The following is a 23,823-nucleotide window of genomic DNA, read 5'->3' as shown; positions in this document are numbered from 1 at the left end:
GTGCCAAAAAAAAATTAATTTAGTCCGGCGGTATAGCTGCAGGATTGGCCTGAATTAAACTTGAAGCAATTAGAATTAAAATTAAATTGGAATCAAAACATGGCAATTTCCTAATAATATTAATAATTGCAACCGTGGAAAAAGATCTAACATTGGAGCCAAACATAATCAAATTAAATTAGAATAATTAAACAATCCAAAATTAAATAAGATTTCGTCGTTAGAATAAACCCGAAAAGTAAAAAAGCAAATTGGTAATAGTAATAAAAATCAAAATTAGTTTAAACTGTCAAAGCCTTCTTTTAAAGTTATAACCATGTATAAATTCTCAAAGTCGTAACAGTAAATATTTTTAATGTTTAAAGTGCGAAGTGCTCCTAGTATCGGTTCGTTGTTATGAATGATCTAGATGAAATTGTGGTCTTACATCTGTGCATCATTAATAAAGTAGAGAACTTTTTTAAGTAAAATTTCAGTAAAACGATAGTCTATTTCTTTCATGTAATTTCTAGTCTCATTCGCTATGAATCGAAATTTGACTGGCGTTTTGTGAAATTTAGGTAATATACAAAGGTTGGAAAATCTGTTGTAAAATTTATTCGCAGTAATTTTAAATCTTCGATGAATTGCAGAGAAACCCGTTCGCAGTAAAATCGCCGTAGTTTTAATTTTTTTATAGGTAACTGTGCTATGGAGATCTTTTTGAATCAGATTATAGTAGAAAGTCATTCAAATAATGGTAAAGTTGTTATTTGGCTTTGTCAATTTTTGTAGTGGTGAAATGATCCGTTAAAAGTTTAATTTTCTTGTCTAAATATGGTTTTGTACGTGTGCTACTAAGGACTTGTGTTTTAACACTTCTGAAGTCGCGCAGAATTTCGTCTTTTCATTCTAGGTAAGTGGCAGTAGGTAAGTTGGTTTTGTAGCTGAGAATACTATGAAAGCTTCTAAGTCTTTCTCAAATTGTTCAGTAAGTTTACGTTTCGTTCAACAATTTTTTTCTAATAGGTTTTTCAGTTCTTTAGCCGATTAAAGCTCGGGTTAGAATTTTACGTTATTTATGGAAATACCTTTTGAAAAGTTTTCATTTTCTTAGTATTAAAATTTTAAGGATCACATAGTCGAGGACCACCCATTTTTCAAGTTTTGTTTAAATGGCAATATATTTTTTAAATGAATTCCTTTTCTCATTTATTTGTAATTGCTTCTGGAAGTCGGATTTGCATTTAATGTATTTTAGGCATACTGGTTTTTAGAGTAGTCATTTTTGCATAATGTGTATTTTATTTTATTCTTTTTCTTTTTTTCCAAATGTTCGAATGCGTGTAGGGATAATTTTGAATACATTTGCGATTCTATCTTTCGGTTTTAATGTTTTTATTGGAAATTTAATTGAATCGTTTATCTGTTTTTAATCTCAAATGATTCAGAAGAATGAAACATGTATTCGAGACATATTAAACGACTTTTCTGAACCTTTAATTCATTTTCCCCTCATGAATTAGAGTTTCAGGCAAAGGAGATTAATTTTTATTTTTATTACTATTACCAATTTGCTCTTTTCTTCTCGGGTTTATTCTAATGATGAATTCTTCTTTAATTATGATTATGTTTTGCTACAATGTTAGACCTTTTTCCACGGTTGCAATTATTAATATCATTAGAAAAGTGTCTTGTTTTGATTCCAATAAAATTGAAATTGAATTTGAATTTTAATTGCTTTACGTTTAATAAAATAGTGAGTATATATATATATATATATACTCAATCTTTTATTTGGCTCAGAGAGCTCTCATTTTTTTTTTTAAATTCTCGTTTGCTGGTAAACTGTGCATTTTTTCCCCTTAAAATGATTGAATTATGTTATTCTCATTTTCCGATTGAGGGTTTTATGCCTTTAGTTAATGTACGTGAAATAGTTGCAGAATTATTAACAATTTCAAAGTTGTCCAAGTGCGGCTAAGCCTAATGTTTTTACCATAGCAGTCATATTTGTTTACATTTGAAACTTAGCAAAATAGTGAGTTTCCGCACCGCCAATTTTTTTTTGCGAACTGGGACCAAAGTAAGCTTTTAGTTACAAACTTTAAATTTAATTGTAAAAATTGTAAAAATATCTAATGTAATTCGTGGAAATAAATTTAAATGAAATGCAGCAAAAAATTCGCATAATATAATATTCCGTACAAGGAAGTCGTCTGATGTCTGCATCAGATGTTGGTAAATTGTGCATTTTTTGCTCTAAAAGTTATTGAATTATGCAATTTTTATATTCCAATTAAGGTTTGTATGTCTTTAGTTAATCTGCATGTAATAGTTGTAGAATTATCAACAATTTAAAAAGTTAAGTGGCGAATTGAGCTTAAAGAACCACCATTTGTTTACATTTGAAACTCACCGGAATAGTGAATTCAGTTTCTGCACCTTAAATGTTGTTTTGCCGAGTGGGATAAAAAGTAAATTTTCGGTTTCGTGGACCAAAAAGTCTGCCTTTTAGCCCGCTGGACGAATTGCGCTGAGTAGAAAAATGTAATTTTAATTGTAAAATTTTTTAACTGTATTTGGTGTTTTATGTTTTCCTATTTTTGTAATTTTTAATGAAGATTTTTTTGAGTTTTTATGTATTTTTGCTCTGCCGCGAAGTGAGAACTAAATTAATTGAATGAGAATCTCTAATGAAATTCGAGGAAATAAAAATTTAAATGAAATGTTTATAATTTAATAGGCCATACAAGGAAGTCATGTGGTGCCCACATTAGATTTTTGTAATTAGGAAATATAATCCCTGAACTATTGTTCCACGAATTCCAGAAATGAGTGAATTACTTTTCATCTCTAATAATTCTAAGGTACTAAAGTTTAAGCAGCTCCAATGTTTCTAAAACAAAGTTCAGTTTCTTATGGAAAGAACAAAATTAGACTCTTGATAATTTTGAATTAATTTTTATCTCCTGTTACCTTGCAATAATTATATGTTGTACTTTTATATTAATTATCATTTTTAAGAAACGTTTTGTTTTTTAATTTTATTCATCATTTCTACTCAAATATACTCCAGAAAATTTAAGTCATAATAATGAGAAGTTATTTCGATTATTCGAGGCAGTTAAATGGCGACCAGAGCCACATACTCGTTTCAGTATTAATAGATACATTATTTTGGTAAAGTTTGGAATTATGTTGCCATTGTTTATTGCTAAACATATTTGCTAAACGTATTATATTCTCCAGCCCCAAGATACTATTGAAATCGATACCCGTTGCTTTGGAAGTTGGGTGCCAGCAAAATAAAGCTTTGAAAAACACAAAGCCAATTAGCTAGCATGATTAGAAAAATTGCACGAAAACATGCAGGTTAAATGATCGACTAAGTAAAGAGATTAAAAGCGGACAAAAATTACCGTTCTCGTAATTTAAAACGCAAATGTTTGCAAATTGTAGTGAAAATTGACGTAATAAATCAAATTTAGGTCAGGACCGGTTTTGAAGGTTAAGATGATTTGAGTTGGAATTTGCTCCCTTTGTCAGCTTTTTTTATTATTATTATTAATATTTTATATTTTTTTTACTTGATCCTGTTTTTGCCCACAGCTTGCAATGTTAAATATGCTTTAGAGCTCAATCAAGATGCTCATCCTAAATTAAAAGTACACATGATGCAAATAATCTAAAATATAATTCTCAATTTTACTTATGTCTTTAATTGTGGTAACGGACTGCAACTGCAGTCAACTGAGTACATAGTTGTGGCCAGAAAATAGCATATTTGGTTTCCGGTTCGCAAACACATTTAGTAACATATTTTCAGTCTACCAAGAAACGCAAACTGAATTTCTGCTAGCTTTCGTCTTTTACGTAAAAAAATGAATAACACAACATTATCAAGCGTTTGCAGGAAAAAGAGAACTGAATCAGAGCGGAAGCCAGCCATATCATTTTCTGGAAGAATCCGTCACGTATCTTAGTAATAGAAAACATCCGATGTTTCTTCCTGGCTCATAGTAACTTGAAAAAATGTGCTATTATTCTTTTGAGTGGCATTGCAAATGTTACAAAATTAAAAGGATTTTAGCTGTTGGAATTCTAGACTATATAATTACTGAAAAGTCAGGTTAAAAGCATCAACTAGATAAATATGCTAACATATTAAATGCTAAAGCTTTAAAAATAAGTCGATTTTTCATTAACTGTGGTTAGATTAGAATTTTTCTAAATTTGTGTAAAACCATACAATAATAATGATACATGAACGGTGTTTAGTTTGTGGAGTCTCGTGTTTTTTGTGAAGCATAAATAAATCCAGACTCAAGCTGGAATCTTAGTGACTTATCATTATGTCCAGTAGGAAGACAGAGTACGTAAGGAGGATGTAAAAGACTATTTTATTAAGAACTCTTATTAATTTAACATAAGGTACTTCTTGTGCTTACAAAACCAGCCGGCATTTAATGGCATAACTCAAAATTAAATAAACTCAAATTAAAACCAAGTTAACCAAACGCCACGCAGAACGGAATAACGCGTAAGTTGGATCAACCTTATAACGGTGTGACAAGCACTAGTGGCAAAAATAATGCAACTCCGAAGACAGGCTGTTGTAGTAGAATTGCAATTAGTAACATGGCCTTCAGCAGGCGAAACACGCTTTGGCTAAGCAATCTAAAACCTTCCTTTAAATGCTATCTCTTTCTACCTCATTTAAATACGTGCGAAATAAAATTAGCAAAGGCAGGAAAAAGGAAAGAAAAAATGATAGCAAAGGTTTTGAACGTAAAATAACTGGCTGGATAAAAATAAAGAAATCCTTATAAGTTTAATAAGGTGTAGGATGAGTAACAAGTAATATTATAACACAATTTATAATGCATAATTATAAATTCAGCGATTTTAAATACAGAACCGTTATAATTGAAACCTTAGGAAAACAGATTCATGTATTGGCAGCTTTAAATATATGCAATGAATAAAAGTCAATTTTTCACATTTACTGCAAATGTGAAATTACAATTTTATTCATAATTCTTGAATACTATATATGAAAACTATCTTACTGAAGAAAACTGAAACGTTTTAAGAGCGTGTAAATGTTAAAATTTAAATGTATGTTCTGGTTTAATCTTGAGATAAGCTCATTTTTATGCTTCGTAAGATTTTAGAGCTTCAGGTTCCGAAAAAGATCTTAATCTTGAGGAAAGTTCTCTTCCATGCTTTATAAGATATTAGAACCTCTCATTCAAAAAATTGCTAATTCACTTCTAGTAATGTGGTAGATAAGAAAAGCCAAAGTATATGACTTGCAATATCTATTTGTATGGCTCCGAGTTTTAACAAATTAAGGTAAGGTAATGATTTGAAAGCAAGACCAAAGAAAGTGAAACAAGAAGACAAAATAAAAAGAATATTGCAGCGAAAGCATAGAAAGAAAATTTTAAAAAATTCTATTATTTTATAAATAAACGAAATTTGCCAGTAACTGAGATGAATTGTTAAATTTGATAATTATTTTTATAATCGCTTACTATTTAAATAAAACTAGTAAAAAACATGCGAAATTTTCTGCTTGTTTCTCTTCATTCTTATTAATGAAAATCCTTTGGTAAGTGTATACATTTCGCATCTAACATATCTAAAATATATATAATGTAGCAAACCATATATCTAAGTTATGTGAGGTAATTTATGAAATAAAGAACAATGTGCTTTTCTTATGTATATCATTATCAGAGCTTTTAGAAAATATTTATTATTTTCAAAGGATTGGTATTCGCACGTATTCAGGAAAGCGTCGTATGACTGGGCTGTCAGTTAATTTACAGTCAAATTTTAGAATGCTAAGCACGATAATTTAAACATTTTATCAGTTTATAGTGTCCTTAGATTTATATCGAAACAGGAGACGTAAAAAATGTGCAATGCTTTCATCGGAATTCGAAAAATAGTGTATGCTAGAAACATATATTTTGGGAAATTTCACTTCAACTTCTTTACACTGCCGTAAGAAGTATTAATTAAATCTATAATAACATGCATCTCCTGAATTTACTGTTGCTGAGATGGAAAAAAAAACACATTGTTGATAAAAAAACATAAATGAGGAATTTTACTTTCGAAACTTTTCTCGTCTAAATTTTCTCGTTCTATGACTGATTTTCCATCCAAGAAAAAAACTCATAACTTGTTTTGAATTTGGTATTTCCTTATGATTATATGTGGGTATTACATTTTTTTCCACAGAACTTCAAGACATATTGCGTTGATGATTACTTCTTCATTCTATGTTATAATCTCTGTTAAGTAAAATGGTAATTAAAGATGGTAATGTATTTAATTAACTAGTACAGGAAGAAAATGACGATTATAACAATATTTTTCCAGAAGATGCCAGAAAGACTGAAAGTAAATACATTTTATCACAAACTGGGTAATGTTTGCTTCCTCTTACTAAACTGAATGCATTTTAAATAACTGAGAAATACGCCAAATTTTAGATTATGACATTTTAGAAATATTTTTAACAATAGTTAAATGCGACTTCATTTAACTATTATTTAATAATATGCATACATTTATACAGATTTTTCATTATTTAATTTTTTCAAATATGATGCAGGACTCTAGCATTTGATGGCAACAGTTTGAAAAGTGAAACGGACATTTATGGTGAACCAACGGAAAATCGTAAAACGAAAACAATAGTCCTTCAGAGACAAAGCCCCTTTAGACTAAAAAAAAAATCTGAAAGCTTTCATATTTTACATTACGCCCAAAGGAAAGTTTAATTCAACAGCGATATCGCATGAGCATATCTTCAGAATTTCCGATCTAGAGTCTCGTGCGATGGAGATAAAAATGTTTTTTTCTTTCTTCCGTGCAGTATTGCCATTGCTCTTTTTGAAATCATTGTTTACTTAATCAAAAATTCGTTAAAGTGTTACAAATAATGACATTGATTATAAAATAAATTTCAAATTCCAAATTCGAGCTTCCAGATGCCCATATTCAGTGGAAGATTACATTATTCAAAATTGGATGGCTCTAGGCACCGTTGTTTTATCACAATGCGAAAAACATACATTTATGCAGATTCTTAATTATTTAATTTCCTTAAATATAACACAAGACTCTAATATTTGGTAGCAACAATTTGAAAAGTGAACCGACATGTATAATGAACTAACGCAAATTGCTAAAACAAAATTAATAGCTCTTCTGGACTACTTATTTATGCACGAGCAACTATTGATGCTAATCTACCAGTATATAATTTTAAATAAGTATATTGACCACTATTGAAAGCATTTATTAAAGTTCTGCAAGAGTCCTTTCTTAATACTGTTTTTGAAAAAGGTCATTGCATTTAAAATAACTGTTTTCAGATGAAAGTTATGAAACTGCTTAGGTGCTTAATTCAACAGATTTTGATATAGTATTGCAGAAACTTCTTTTGCACTTTTCTGAGTCTAAAGAACTTGATAAGACTATCGTAGCATTCGGAAAACGGTTTGTCTACAAATGCACTTATTACTGAATATTTTCTTTCTTTGTTGATAAATTTCCGTGACAGATTATAAAATTACAAAATATTTTAAACCACCGGATGTTACAAATATATGATGGGCCGTACTTGGGCTCGCGTCTTTTGTTTCCTGAACTATATTCTAGAAACATATATACATTTAGTTCTTAAAATATTATTGCTATATTTCCTAGTAATTCTATATTTCCTAGTAATTTATTCTACATTTCCTAGTAATTTATTCTACATTTTCTAGAAATATCCTAGTATATTCCTAGTAATTCTATGTTCCTAGTAATTCTATACTCCTAGTAATTCTATATGCCTAGTAAATCTTTATTCCTGGTAATTCTATATTTCCTAGTTTATTCTATATTTCCTAGTAATTCTATATTTCCTAGTAATTCTATATTTCCTAGTAATTCTATATTTCCTAGTAATTCTATATTTCCTAGTAATTCTATATTTCCTAGTATATTGCTAGTAATTGCTATATTTCCTAGTAATTCTAAACTTTTCTCCAAATCTGCTGTCGTTATAGTAACAACGCTGTCAGTCCTTCTTACTTTAATCAATAAATAGAAAAAAAATTATTCTGAAACTCTTAAAATTTGTTCATAAGAAGCGTTTTAAATATCGCCAAGATTAAATTAAAGCTATAAAGCTCATTACAGAAAGTAACACTTTTTCCACCTCACAATAAAACGTTATTTTATCTGGATTATTTAATGAATTTCCGACATGAAACTAAAGCTGCAGTGCTGAAGAACTCGAATTACCCGAATTTTAAAGTATCGAGGTTTATTGTTTTTCCCCTAGATAAAATAAGACTAAGCACATCGTTAATTTATTCAAATAAAAAATGTTGATTTAAGGAATTAAATTTATAATCTAATAGAATATTTAATTTTACGAAACTATTTATTTAATTTAGATTATGGTGCACGACGCAATGGTTGCACTAGTTTTAGCAAAATGGTAAAAAATATTTTGAACGAAGTAGATTATGCATTTTGGTTTACATAATGAAAAAATATTTCTTTCCTTAATTTTAAATATAAATATAGATAATAAATATAGAAACTATTCCGTGCCCTTTAAAGTTATCATTATTAATAATTTTAAAGTTATACACAATAATAATATAATATAATTATTTTCAAATAAAAATTAATAATATAATTATTTCCAAATAAAAATTGATTTCATTGCTTTCTTTTAGTTGAAATTAAAATGAACGCTGTGTTTAAGCAAATAAAATATGATTTTCTTGTTTAATTTTGTCAAAAACATGCGCTTTTTTTTAATGAAATAAAAATATTTTATTATTTTGGCTGCATAACATTTAGAAAAAGGTACGTTTAATGAAAGAAATAAAATGTTTTCACTTCGCATTATAGTAGATAAAAATTTGAATATATAAGAAAAATATCAATTAATCCTTGGTCTATAGAAGAAAAAAAATCAATTACTCAAATACCTATATTTTCCATTATCTGATGGATTTTGACTGTTGGACCATATAGTTTGAGTTTTACGGTCATTCCATTGGCCATTATGCCTCAGAAAAATAAGAGGTAAGTTCATGAAACATGTTTACATCTATCTTTTGTTGAGCATAATAATTTTTAATTGCCCAAAGTTCTCTTCTAGATGATAAGAGAGTAATTTGTTTCTATGAATTTTCTAATTAGTGTCCCTTAACAACTCTTGATCGTTGTCCTTGACATAAATAAAAATTAATGCCATGAAAATTTTTCTAACTTCGTACTTGGCCGACAAGGAGATAGTCTCATATATAGGTTTAAAAATTTCGACGATATTTTTTAAAAAATAATTCCGCATGTTATAAGGGCTCGCATGTTTAAAACGAATCATACATTGCACTGGCTTCACAAAAACAAGCACATGATAGTAAAATGTTTTAAAATATGGAAAAGTAAAGTTTTGATTAACACTAAATTGCACATGAAGGTAGCAAATGTGTTAATCCATAAAAATCAAGCAGCCCAGCTGCGTTGGGACAGCTTTTCCGCAAAACGGAGTTTGGGTTACCAGAAAGAGGCAGGAAAAGGCAGGGTTACCGCATTTGGTGAAATGAATCATCGCAAATTTGGCGACAAAATTGGCGATATGTCATAGACGGAATGAGAACATTCTAGAACGCTTTCCTTGAAGGTTTCTCGAGAATATTCTCGAAGGTATATAACCCTGCCTTTTCGAGGAGTATTAGCGTATCTTAAGTTCAGTAGTGTCTTAGGCTCAGAGATTAGCTTGAGAACGATCGACAGAGTCGGGAGCTATACTTAAGTGCTTTGCCGTGAAGCTCTCTTCATCTTTATAGCCTGGAAGCTGTGCTGCTGATTGTTTCAAAGCATTTGTCGTAGTTTTTCGGCGACTGTAAACGTCTCTTAATCGGAAATTAAGACAATTAATCAATTGTCTTAATGGAATTGTTCTGTGTAATACTGGCGAATAAATTATGTTTTGATCCTTCATCAAGTGTTATCATCAATTACTACCCCAATCCACTAACCCGAAGAACGCAACAATATTTATTCTTAATGTGTCAATAATAATCTATTTAATTTTACTTTAAAAAAGGCGCATCAGAAGAAAAACCACCAAAACTAATTACTAAAAAAGAACAATCTGAAATTTATTCTAAATTAAAGAACTTCAGCCGTAAGGAAGTTTCCTATTCTTCACTATGTGTCTTCATGATAAAAGTAGTGGTACGTTCGGAGTTTGGATTCTGGTGAGGGCATTACTGATTTTTCCGATATAAAATCACTGGACTGGGTTAAGATGTGATAATTTTCTTTTAATAATTTCGTAATATGTTTTCAGTAATTTCCTCCTAATACATGATAAGGTTATTATCATGTCTACCCATACGCCACTCATGAACTCGAATCAGAGAATTTTTAATCTTAGTGTTTGTCCCTCGTAGAATCAAGCTGTCGTTAAGTTAGGGGAGTCATAAACTGAGGAGTAACTGTACTTTTAAATGAAAGCTATACAATTTTATCGCACTGAGTTTCATTTATAATGCTATATCGTCTTTTCATGGTGACACCTCTCTACAATGATGATTTACAAAAGTGATTAGTATTTCTGATAACAAAAGTAAACAGTAATAGAAACCTTCTAACGCGGTCACCTCTTAAGAAAACGAAAATTATTTAGAATAGTTGATGGTGGTTTTCGAGAACAATCTCCGTATATACTAAAATTGTAAGTACATTATTCAATTGAAGACATCTGATTCTATAATATTCTAACAAAATAGCGCACTTTTAAAGTCATTTGCCACAAAATATTAAATTTTAATACTTTGAAAATTAATTTAGCCTTTCATATTGAGGAAATCAACGAAAACTTATTTCGTGCAATTTAGGAAGAGCGCTATACAAAAGTTCTGTTAGAAAAAAATCACAATTTTTAAACAGTAAAATTATAGGATACTGCATAATACTGAATCCATTTTAAGTTTTTATATCGAGTCCTGAGCTTATCTTTCAAATAGGAATTAAACATTATTATTTTTTTGAGTAATCTAGGAGGCGGAAAAAAAAAAAAAAAAAAAAAAAAAAGATGTAAATAACCATGATTTGGGTTTCTTAAAACCTTTTGAAACTGAAACATTACTCCCATTTACTCAATTATTATTATTTTAATACTCCCCTCTGAATATTTACATATATTTTACAGAATGTGTAAGTATTTTCATTACGTATATCATATTGTTTTAAGACAGTAGTAAATGTGGTAAATTTGCATCACAATGCATGTTTTTAATAAGTTGCTCTGCTCTCAGGTTCCTTTCATTCAAAGTCAGTTGCCTGCATATACTTCACAAGACGATGAATTCTCGCTGGCGTACTGCAAGAATCATTATTAGGAAATTCAAAATTCTGGCTGCTAGGTGTTTTTGTGTGGAGCCCTGCGTTATTCAGGATTTGATTGCTGCAGGTACTGTCGTTTTATTACAATGAAAGAAAAGTATGGACATACATGTGGGTTCTTCACTATTTAATTTCTTAAAAATAATACAGGGTGATAACATTGGGCGACAACAACTTCAAAAGTGATACGTCGCTTATAACGGAGAATGCAAAATCCCACTTCGAGATGAATAGTCCCTTTTGTGTTAAAAAAAGGGGAGAAAGCAGGATATTCATCATCATCGATGCTTACCAGCTTTGTTGCGCGTGCAGAAAATGCTAAATAATTTCAAGTGAAAAGATATTATATATATAGGGTATATTTTGTAAAAAAAAAAAGTTAACTAGAATTTACATGGAAGAAAAATAATTTGTTGAACTTGTATGCTGAATTTTCTGAAGTTCTAAATTTCGTTTATTTGCATTCATAAAGGAGTGCAAAATTAAGCGATTGCGGATAACTGAAATTATTTTTTTTATTGTTTGGTCAAGGCTGCGTATCTTGTACTCACAATGCGTTTAGCAAAACGTGTCCAAATCTTCAAGTGAAGAAATACTTGTTTCTCTTGATGGCCCTACAGTTGAACACCCTTTTCGCAATGTGTATGATAAGCATTTTGTTCTACCCGCTGGCAACGGTTTGTCCTTTATCCTTTTTGAATTCTCAGGTAGTACTACAAGTAAGTTTCCCTTGTAGTTCGTGCTTGTACTTGAAAACAGAAAAGAATATAGACGTATAAATCCTACTACGCAAGAAATAAGTAAGGTTTTACAGTTTTGATACGTGACAAGAAAAGAAAAAATAGTTTGGAGTCTACTTTTATAAAACTTCTGCTTCTCCTGTGCTTCAGACTCACGTATTATTGTTCTAATGCATTAATATCTCAAATACGTTTCGATTTGCGACGCACATAATTCAACAGCTGTAATATTTAAGTGCCTTCGCCGGGATTAAAACCCTGGATTTCGTGAATACATGTCGTGTATGCTTGCAATTACGCCACGAAGGCATGCGAAATTGAGGGAAGAAATGCCTTATAATGTTAACACTCACCTTTAGAACTAAAAGCTTACCTTTGGTGTATTCTAAAGAATTTGTTAAGACCTAATACTTCCAACCAATACGCTTCCCATCATCCTGAAAAAGAACATAACTGTTCTTTTCCTTTATTTAGATGTAGATATTTTAGCTCTTAAAATGCTGATTCATTCATATGTGCCGTCGAAAACGGAAGTAAAACTGTTATTGCCCTATTTACGATCGTGGATTAATACATTATGTATAAATTCGAATTGGGATCTATTGAAGATATTAAGAATTGTATTTTCGCTGTAAAATTGCTTAAAAAACTGACACCTGAACACCTGAGTTTTTTCTTCGAGGCTTAGTTCAGTAAGATTTTGTGCGAGACGTTCAAAAGAAAAGAAAAACGGAAAACTACTTTTTTAATTATCACAATGAAGAGTGAAAGGACGCATTTTATTACTGAAGATTGTAGCATTTCGTAGTATTCTGCGTAGTTAAGAATGTACCTATGCATTTTTTGTTTCTTAATTTTGAGTATGTTATCTTAAAAATTTGAACTTAGAGGAAATATAATAATTTACTTAGTATAAGGAAATGACATCAACCATCTTTTTTACTAATTTTTTTTGGCTACTGAATGGAATAATATTTCCTAATTTTTGCTTGCATTTCGAGTCTTAAATCTATCCTAAAATTTTTAGTAAGATTAAAATATAAGATCTTAGAAAAAATATTTCTGGAATCTTGGTTCCACAGTTTTTAGAAATTTAAGAAACTCATCTTCACGTCTCACTATTTGCTCTAGTTTTCATAGATTCGCATTTTTTCCAAACATTCATTTATAAATTCTAACACGACTTCAATTCCAAACATTCATTTATAAATTCTAATATGACATTAATACTATTATAGTAATCAACTTTTGTATGGTTTATTTACAAATTGCACTAGTATAAAAAGTACATTCGCACACTGCCTACATTCATATAATGATTGCACCTTAATTTTCAGCAGGGAATGTAAGGTAAACAGACTTCCCCGTGTATTTCCCTTACTAGCATTTTTAGGAAGCAAAAACGATCATAATGAGTGAAAAAAAAGGATGGGTAGAAAAATGGTCTCTTTTGTGAACTGGAGATAACTTACAGAAATTTTTAGCAGAAACTTGTCAGTTCCAGGCCATCATTCGAAAAGAGTATTTCAGATGACATGAATATTATTTATATAGGAGTTCTTGATCACGTTTGTGAGAAAAAGTAAAACTTAACGGCTTTTCCAGGAGATAATTGGCTGGGAAACGAGAACTACAATTATACAGAGGTTGTTCGCCCATTTTTTAGAAAATTTTGCTATTAAAAAATACCGTCTGCTTGGAATTATTTTTAACTGCAATTATATTTTTGAAAGTATAAATTATCGTCTAGTACTTGATAATTTTGTTTTCATGCAAAATGGCGCTTTTAAAAAACCAATGGATGGCAGACCACGTTAGCGCTTCTTTCGAAGAAAATAATTCGTATCTAATTATTCTGTGAAAGCCATGTTTTTTAATATCTGAAGCTACAATAGGTAATATAGTCAACGAAAGAGGAAGGAAAAACCTCAAAATTTGGCTTCAAGTGGAAAAATGTTTCTGAATACATATCCAAGGAAAAAAACGGAATGTATCGAATGTTGCAAAGGCAAGATCTTTAATGTTTAAAGAAAATTCATAAAGAAGGACAGTTCCAAAATCATTAATATCCTCAGTGTCAACTGTAAACAAAGTGATTAATGCAGATTTCAATCTTAAAAGAGGCGGAAAAGCATAATGTGCATCGTCTTTCTTCAAGACATATCGTCGAAGGCAGAACATGCTGCAGAATTCTTTATAAGAAACATATATAAGGACAAAAATCGAAAAATGTTGTTGCAGTAGATTAATCTTGGGTGCATTTATAATTACAATAAAAAGAGATATATTTATTATCATCAAAAAGGAGAAAAGTTTCTTAAAGCATGCTAGTTGCTGGTTTTTCATATAATGGTGAATTAAAAATAAAGAGCCTGGATAAAAATGGTAGATAACCTCCACATATTATCAAAAATATATTTTATACCCAAATTTTCAAATATGAAATTCCTTTAAATATGAATTAAATTTCAAATATGAATACCCATAGTACCATCAATCAGAAAAACTGTATCAAGACAAAGCAAACAGCCATATGTTCACTATTAATTTCCAGCAAAAGAAAGGAACAAGAAACGGGTATCAAGGGTCCACTTCATTCATACACCTGATATATCAGGGAATCCATTAATTCTCTTGATATAGCATCCATGGTCTTTTATGCTTTTGGATTTTTAAAAAGCGGATTGTCAAACGTCGACCTACAACCCTCCATGCACTTCGTAAAACTGTTCAAGAAGAATGGGATAAAATACCTCTTCCGATACTGCAAAAGGCTTTATTGTCTTGGAAATTACGGTGTAGAAAGATAGTGAAGAATAACAGTTTTCAAATATATCATTTTAAACATAAAAATTTAGGTAAAATGTTTCTGCAGTTGCAATGAAAATCGTCAAAAAAAGTGTGCAAACAGCCGCTGCGCATAAGGTAAACAAAGTGAGTTTGTGTGTTTTAACCTCGTAAAAGCAAAAGAAGTTTTCGAAGTAGTTATACACGGGAGGATTTTATATTTACTAATAATTAAAGGCATTTAATTATGGTATTTTTCAGTTCTTTTGCAGCTGTTTTATCTTTCAAGACTTAATCATGAGCTGAGATAATAATTTCAATTTATCGAAATTAGAAACTAAATGGCCAATGTAAAACCACAAATGCAAATTTACTTTAAAACTTTAGGATAAAATTTACAGAAATTATTAATATAATGTTATTATAATTAACGTAGTTATTAAAATACATTTCCCTGATAGTGCCGATATTTATCTCTTGATAAAATAAAAATACTGTTCAATAATAATTAAATGTTCGTCATTTCTAATTTAAGTATATTTTGTTCTATTTCCATATTGTTTCCTTCTATTTCTTTTATTTTACAATTTTAATAACTCTGTTCATCATGTTGCATTTTGATCTCTTCATGTTTAGCACACATTTTATTTTTCGAAATACTGAAATATTACGTTACAGAGCAAGTTTTATTACTTTATTCATATCAATTTTGATTGCAAAACAGTTGTCATATTTCTGATAAATTAATTTAGTGGTTGTTGTTTTGCATTGGCTTTAAATCTTGCAACGTTCTTTTACATTAGTTAACAAGTTATTCTATGTTTTAGATCTTTACTGTCACTTTCCCCTTCCGTTTTCCCACCAGAATGCAAATTAGTTTGCCTGTGTTTAAACTAAAATTTTTAGACTGTGAGACAGAGCGTGCTCTGCATCTTGAGGCTACTTGAGGTCGCTGGAATAGATAAGATTTGTAGTCTTCGGTACTGAATTATAATTGCCATTAGTTGAATATGAAGTCCAATAAGTTTTTAGCCGATTTCGAATTAAATGATTTGTGTAGCCTTCAGTTACTAGCTTATTTGAATTTAAATTTGACTTTTGGACTTACTGTACTGTAAATTATCTCGCCACAGGTGGCTGGCTGAATGTAATAAGCCAGCCACCTGTGCCGAGATAATTTACAGTACAGTAAGTAAGCAACAATAATATATGATATGAATAAAGTGTGCCTGCTGTTCTTATTGAGTTTTAAATAATGAGTCCTTTTCACCCAAATTTTAATCGTTATTTTTGAGTTAGCGATAATTCATTGCCAGTCTGTCTAAAGTTTAGTTACAGTTTATGATTGCAAAGAAGATATCTAAGCTTTATAACCTTATAAGGTATTTCTCCTGCTTTGCTAGCGTGCCTTCGTGGTGTAGTGGTTCTGCACGCTGGGCCGGTATTCCAGAGGTCCGTGGTTCGATTCCCGGCGTTGCTAATTTTTCAATCTCTCTTGCTTCCAAAAAATCTTTATATCTCTACAACCTTTTGTTCACATTACAAATATTAGAATTTTAATCTGTCTTTACATAATTTATGTATGTAAATGGTATGGTATCTGTCTTTACATAATTTAAGCTTTATGTTACAAAGGTAATTAATTTAACAATTACAAAGGTAATTTTTAAATTAAAATAATCTGTAATAAACATAGTTATTTACCCTTTAACTGAAATATTGAAACTACTTTCTTATTAAATTCCCAATCTTAGAAACGTGTTATACATTTGACATGTTACACGTACATTTGACATGTTACATGTTACATGTTACATGTACATCTGATTAATGGACTTGGATAACTTCGGGATCAATGGTGTGTTTTCAATGTAATAAATTTGAAAATTTGCGAAATTTTTATAAAACAACTGGAAGTTAGAAATGATATTTTACTTATTTATTTATTCATTCTTCCTGTTTCAAAAATGGGAAAAACTTTATAATAAAATCAGTTATTTCGCGTAAGAATTTCTGTGACGATACTTTCATTTTTCTTTCATGTAATACTATTAAAGATTATCATAATTATATATATAGTAAAGCCTCTCATAGAAATCATCTAGTTCAGAAGATCCATTCTAGAAGTAATTAGTATTTAAGTATATAGACATGGGTAAGACATTACCTGTTACTTCATTACCTGCACTGTAGGCCAAAACCGCAAGGAGTCACCTTATAGAGAGTTTACTGTATTTATTATCAAGTCACTTTGTTTAATTTTATGACACTGTAAATTTCTTTTTTCTCACACTTTGTTTTTGATTTTATACCATTTATGTTGTCTGCAGTCGTTTTGCGTAATATAAATGTAATGATTTTATTTGGCATGTATTAATTATGCTTATAAATATTTATAAAAATTAGTGCATGATATGTTGATAAAATTTATTTTCCCAAACGAAACAATCTACAGTTCCGGAACATTTCACGGAAGCACTCGTACAGCTCCTTTCAGTATGACAGAATACAGTCAGTAGTATTAGTATGCCAGAATACAGTTAGTATTCAGATTAAGAATGTTAAGCAAAAGTCGTTATATAAAAGCATCAAATGCGAATCTCGCACAGTTATCTCTCATTACTCTAAGCTAAACTCAAGTCTGAATTAAAATGAGAGCTGATGCCCTGGTCTTATATAAATTTCCTCCAGTCGCCGAGAAATTTCCAGTACCTTCGATTTCTCGAAACTGTAGGAGGGCATAGACAAACGGACAAAGTAGACAAATTTCCCTAAGTCTTTCTGTCCGCAGGGCGAAAAATCAATTTACGTATGAAACATGGCAAATAGAAAGAAGGCAATTTTGTTTGAGAAAAAAATAATTTCGTAGTATTTGATATGAAAATTTTTAAAGCCAGGTGAAAAAGAAAACGAGTTAAATAACAGAGTAAAAACAGTTGCAGTTAAATAGGTAATGTACCGTTACAGTTATTAAGGAAAGAGACTGTGTGGTATCATGGAAGACTTTATAAAGCAAACTGTGTCGTATTTACGTCATATTATGATAATCACGGAAATATCTATTCTGGGATTTTAACCTGATTCAAATTACTAATTTTCAGCGAACTTCGCTCCACGAGTGGGCAGCTAAATCTCTGATTACAGTTATTTTTGTAAAATAAAGCACTAGTTATTACTGTATACTACGAAAGTTTCTCTGTATATCTTAAATTATATTTTAAGTAATTTTTAATTGGCGAAAATCAGATTTCGCCAAATCTGATATCTGTTATCTTAGCCGTATTAGTTTGTTTGAATTCTTCCAAAACAAAATTCAAAGCTTACCACCTTCTTTTTCTTTAATTTGTTTAGTACTAAACAAATACAAAAAAAAAAAAAAGGAGAGAGAGAGAGATAGAGAGAGAAAGAGAGTCATGTTTCATCGTTATCTCTTTGCATTCTAATTCTGACAGGGTACCGTATTTAGTCGCATATTATTACACTCCCTCACGCATCCCCACTTGTTTCTTTAGAAAATGATTTATCAACTTCTGATTTATAGTAATTATTAATAATTTATGGTTATTATTTTTAGAGATTTTATCTGGTTTTTTACATACTTTCTGGATTAATGGAGATCTTGAGCAGCAATCAGAATCATTGTTCGTCGACATCCTCCCAGCTTGCGGTAGTTCATAAAATTATACAACAGACCCCTGATCTTATGATGATTCAAAAGCCATACTGTTTTCAAAATAAATTCGCTGAGGCAAATAGAAGTTGGAAAGTCGCGCATAAGGAGGGAGGTCGCGCGGCATTGTGATTGTAAACTCAGAGATTAATTTTGTCACGGATTGTTGTACAGATGAAATTATTGCATTCTCTTGTAGTATAAATGACACTACTCTAGGACTGATTTCCGTATATTTCTCTCCCGCAGTTAAATCCACATCTCTTACGGCTGGATAATATTTTACATTTGTACACAGATTTTATTATAATGGTGGATTTTAAGGGTAAACACATGAATTTGGGGAGCCTCGATTAATTATTTTAGAGGATGTTTAATTCAGGATTAGATATATCATTAATGATTTTAGAGGATGTTTAATTCAGGATTATAAATATATATCAGTTAATTTTATTAAATGACAGTGATTCTTTACCTACCGTTTCGTTGTTGGTTTTACTGACTTCGTTATTTGTTCGCCTGGTTTAGATCTGATGAATTTTAAATTAGATATTCTGGACTGCGAGACATTAAAGACCATAAATATTTATTTCTTGAATGTTTTGGTACTTGTAACGATACAATTAGTCAGACAAAATGTACAAGGGATCCTAGTAGAATATTAAAATTTATTAAGAGGATTTGTCCTAAAATGGAACAGTTTATGAGTGAACTTTGTTTAATTGCTATTAAAGATAGGCTTAATGATTTTATTTGGCTATTTCAGAATTTTTTGAAGAAATGAATTGGTAAATAATTGTCATGCGGTAATAAAAGTAACTCAAAGAAAATCTCGTGGTGGAATGCTACTTTGGAAAGATATAAGAGGAAAATTCGAGCTATGAGAAAGAGCTGCCAGATAAAGAATTTGGATGAAATATTTCTTAGAAAGAAATTACTATACAAGAAAGAACTTGCTTCTTATAAAAAACTGATTTTAAAAACGAAAAGAGATGTTGAAATTCTTTTTTGAGAACACCAATTATTATGGAGGTTCCTTGGCTGCGGCTAAGAATAAATATAGAAATAATTCCTCTCTAGTGAGACCTGAAGGATGCAATTGTTAAAACTTTGCAGTTATTGTTAAGGCAATTGTAGCAGAAAATTTAAATTTAGAAAAGGATGCAGATGACAATCCTTCTGGTGAACTCGTCTTTGATTTCGATGAACTGGGAGCTTATGGGAGATTTTGTACTCAATGAGATCAAGAATGTAGTTGAAGGCATGCATACCAAATGTGCTCCGGGTTTTGATATAGTGAATGCCATACTTTCGAAGATGTTATTTATTAGATATACTGATTTTTTTGTTCTTCTTTTTAACAAATATTTGGCTTTGCAAACTTTCACAGATGCGTGGAAGATTGGACGTTTAGTGTTTTTGCCGAAGAATAACGGAAGGTTTAGACCGATTTGTATTTCGAAATGTTTTGGAAAGATTATGGATAAACTTCTCTCTAACCGTCTGGCTCATTACCTGACTGTAAATAATATTATTTCCCCAAGACAATATGGATTCTGTCATGGGAAATCAGCCGACGATGCACTATATCAGTGCTCCGCAACCTTTTCTCACCTGCGACTCACAAAAAATCTTTCTGGAATTTCGTGGCACACCAAAGAGTTCCGAGTTATCAAGGAAGTGCCGAAAAAATTCAAATGCTGACACACTTACAATCACACACACAACCACACAACAGTGAAATATATAAAAACACTTAAAATAGATATTATTAAGGAAAAAAATTGTCATTGTGTATTAAATACATGATAAAAAATTGCAAAATGTCAAATACATGTATTTGATTGCGGCACACCTATATCCTAGAAAAATTGGATTTTCCATCATAAATTATGGTCGACCCGTATTTTGTTATGCATATAGAGGATATCCAAAAATGTTTAGTTTTACGCCGCTGCTTTGGAATATTATTATTAATAAGTTGATTATAAATACCCCACCGAATGATACTAAGTTTTTCTGTAATGCAGATGATCTTCTTGATTCTTTGGAAAGATCAGAGAAAAAACTTAAGGAAATTATTAATCTTTTGGATGAATGGACAACTAAGGAGAATTTGATATTTAATCCTGAAAAGTCTAGGGCATTGTTTTTTTTAAAAGGTGGGAAGAATGTCAGAAGACCCAGAATGTTTTTGAATGGGAAGAATATTACGTTTTCCGACTCTCTTGAATATTTAGGCGTTATAACAGACTACAAATTTAACTTCTCTGAACATTTTAGAAATATTCATAAAAAAGTTGACCGTATTTTAAATTTTTATAAGAGGAATTTTGGCGCTGAAATTCTTGCCTTGAAAAGTAACACCTTAATGGCAATTTATAAAAATGTCATTTCTCCGATTGTTTTATATGTTATTGGAGGGTGGAAATTCAGCGCGGCGGACTTGCAAATAATTAGATTGGAGTTGGACACAATTTAACGCGGGTGGATGCTGGCGATCACAAGAGCGTTCAGGACTACGCATACCAAGTTGGTGTTTATTTTGGCAGGCGTCCCGGCTCTCTCGTTGTCATACATTTGTTTTTATAATAAATTTCTTTTGCGCTCTGGAAGATTGGAATTTTTAGAAAGTGAGGAAAAGATCGTAACAAAGTATGCTTTTGAAAGGTTCAACATTGATTGAATTCATCTCAGAGATTGATTGGCCATAACTTTTATTAGGGACATTCCTATAATCCATGAATATGATACAGTATATGCTGATGGTTCGGAAATGGGCTAGAGTCTGGGTGCTGCTTTTGTTGTATATTTTTGGCACCTAAATTGGACGTGGCAGATTGAGATTGAACGCATATAATTTGGTTACCTAAAGAGGCTGCAAATGATAATTCTTTAATGGAAATGGAGATTCCTGGCTCTAAGAGGATTGCATGTACCGTCCTAGAAGATATAGTATTAATAGTTGGAGCAATATCTGGAATAATTCAGACAGAAACAAGGAATTTTTCAGATTTTTTAAAATAAAAGGGAGAATGCGGCTTATTAATGACACTGATTTTATTCAGTTGATTATGGGACATGGTTGTTTCCCGTTTTATTTGCACAGATTTGGTATTCAGGAAAATCAGAATTTTCTTTTTTGCAAAGCATTAGGAGATAATAGACATTTTTTGTGTGCATGTGGTCTTACGTTTTCATTACATCAAGATTTTAAGATCACTTCTACGGAAGATTTATATGATAGGGAGAATTATAAAGTTGCTCGAGAGATCATGAAAATAATTAATTCAAATAAGGAAAGAATTGGAATTGCGGCTTCAGTTCAACTTTTGACTATTTGTACAACTTTGACAACTTGCTTGGCATTAGTTTTTGTCTGTTTTATATTGATTTTACTTAATGTCGTATTAACCTCTTATTTATTTTCTTTTTAAGTGATGTCGTACAAATTTCTTATTTACTTGTTAGTTCTTTATTATCTCATAATGTGACGTCTTACAGGTTTTTATGGCTTTGTACCATAAAAACCAGTAAGACTTGTTTTATAGCTTGATTTACTATTGTATTGTATTTTTTGTTCATTTTTTTTTTTTTTTTTTTTTTTTTTTTTTTTGTTTTTTGTATGTAATGCAATGTGGGCGCAGCTCCTTCGTATCATTAAGACGAAGCTTCGCTCGTCAAACGGGCCGGATTGAGTCCTAAATAAATAAATAAATAAATAAATAGTGTGTCTTTATGTAATATAAGCATTTATCACTTAAGCCTTGTCTTCAGAAACAATACACACAGCGTATTTTTCGCCTCCGTTTTCAAGCTGTAGTGCTAATAGGAAAAGCGGAAGGGAGTATAAATACGGTACCACGGCCAGTAAATACCGTGTTGCAACTTATGATCTTTTTTCTTATTTGTATTTTCTTATTTTTTACATTTAACAACATCGATAAGTTAATTTTTGCTTACCTTTCTTGATGAATATCCACAGGAACGCTTGGAATCCTTTTCAGTTTTATCACACAGAAGTTTTATTTACAGCTATGTACAACAATTGTATGCTTACATTAGAACGTTCATCATGTTTCTCTGGTTACCACTACATCTATCTCAAAAATTTACAATGCGGTAAGAAAAATATAACATACCGTAATTAAATTAATACGTCGTTTAGTTTATTTACTACAAAAAACAATAACATAATTCTGAGGTAAATTAAAGACGGATAGCAAGGCAAAAAATCGAACCATATAACTCGTTCAAAGATAAACTTTGTAACGAATACATACTTTAAGTGAAAAAAAGGAGCAGGTAATATAGTAATGTTCCATTTCAAACACCCTTGTTTAATCTCTTCATGTCATTCCAATGAATGTTTGTGCGTTATTTCTGCTGAAACAAATTGTAGGCAACTGCTTTAATTTTAAAGTTTCTTTCAAAGCTTGTTAAGGCTGAGTTGAATCAGTCTGAAGTATAATGATATTTCTTACTCCAATTAGGAGCTACAATTCAGATCAATCTTAGAAAATTGTTACACAGCGTTGTGAAACCGCAGTATGTTTGATATTAAATTAATTTCTTCTCATTAGTTCTTTTATTTCATATTATGTAAGATGCAAACATTTTATTACTTCTTTCCTTGAAATTAATGAAAACCATGCAGTAAAGATGTGCATTATAAAACTTCATTGTAGAAAGAAAATAAAATAAACCAGTTAATTTTTATATTTAAATAATTTTTCTGTTTATTACGTAAATCAGAGAGATGGCATTCAGCTATGTAGCACTGAAAAATGAAAGCAATATTAAGAATATAATGCTTTTAAATTATAGAAACTAAGGACAACAATTTCTTATAACGTTAACCATAATATTTAAAAACTATGCTTGTTGATATGTTTCAAAAATCTAAAGTACATAATCATAATTTTCCATTTAAAACGCATTTTGAACTTTCTACAGCTAATTTAGCTTTCATTCTTACTGCTCATCTGCTTCACCCTTGTCCCGTTTCTTACTACAATGATATACCATTTGGAAAGTAAAACAAAACCAGTTTTCTGGTGAGTCCTTAACATATTAATACTCGTATTAATAGCTCTACCAATAAGTAATGATGTGAAAGAAACATTAAAACTTCTTCGCTAAATTCATATGAAGTCAGAAAGAATAATGCAAATAATATACGAAACCAGATGCTTTCTTCAT

At 30.6% G+C, this 23,823-nt stretch overlaps 1 protein-coding gene across 1 annotated transcript in view; it reads right to left on the bottom strand.

Moving 5' to 3' along the window:
• The window catches only part of LOC118195058 (uncharacterized), a 77,471-nt gene extending 64,869 nt beyond the window's left edge, over positions 1-12,602 (bottom strand). Inside the window, exon 1 of the mRNA XM_035366293.2 lies at positions 12,538-12,602. The gene's annotated coding sequence lies outside the window, so the exon portion shown is untranslated. The remainder of the gene's footprint in view (positions 1-12,537) is intronic.
• Between the last annotated feature and the right edge of the window lie 11,221 nt (positions 12,603-23,823).

This window comes from Stegodyphus dumicola, chromosome 1 (assembly GCF_044657685.1).
Source record: "Stegodyphus dumicola isolate Sdum_Otavi_A_Nest chromosome 1, ASM4465768v1".
NCBI classification, from domain to species: domain Eukaryota; kingdom Metazoa; phylum Arthropoda; class Arachnida; order Araneae; family Eresidae; genus Stegodyphus; species Stegodyphus dumicola.
The sequence above is the reverse complement of the archived record's forward strand: the minus strand, read 5'-3'. Positions and strand labels throughout refer to the sequence as shown.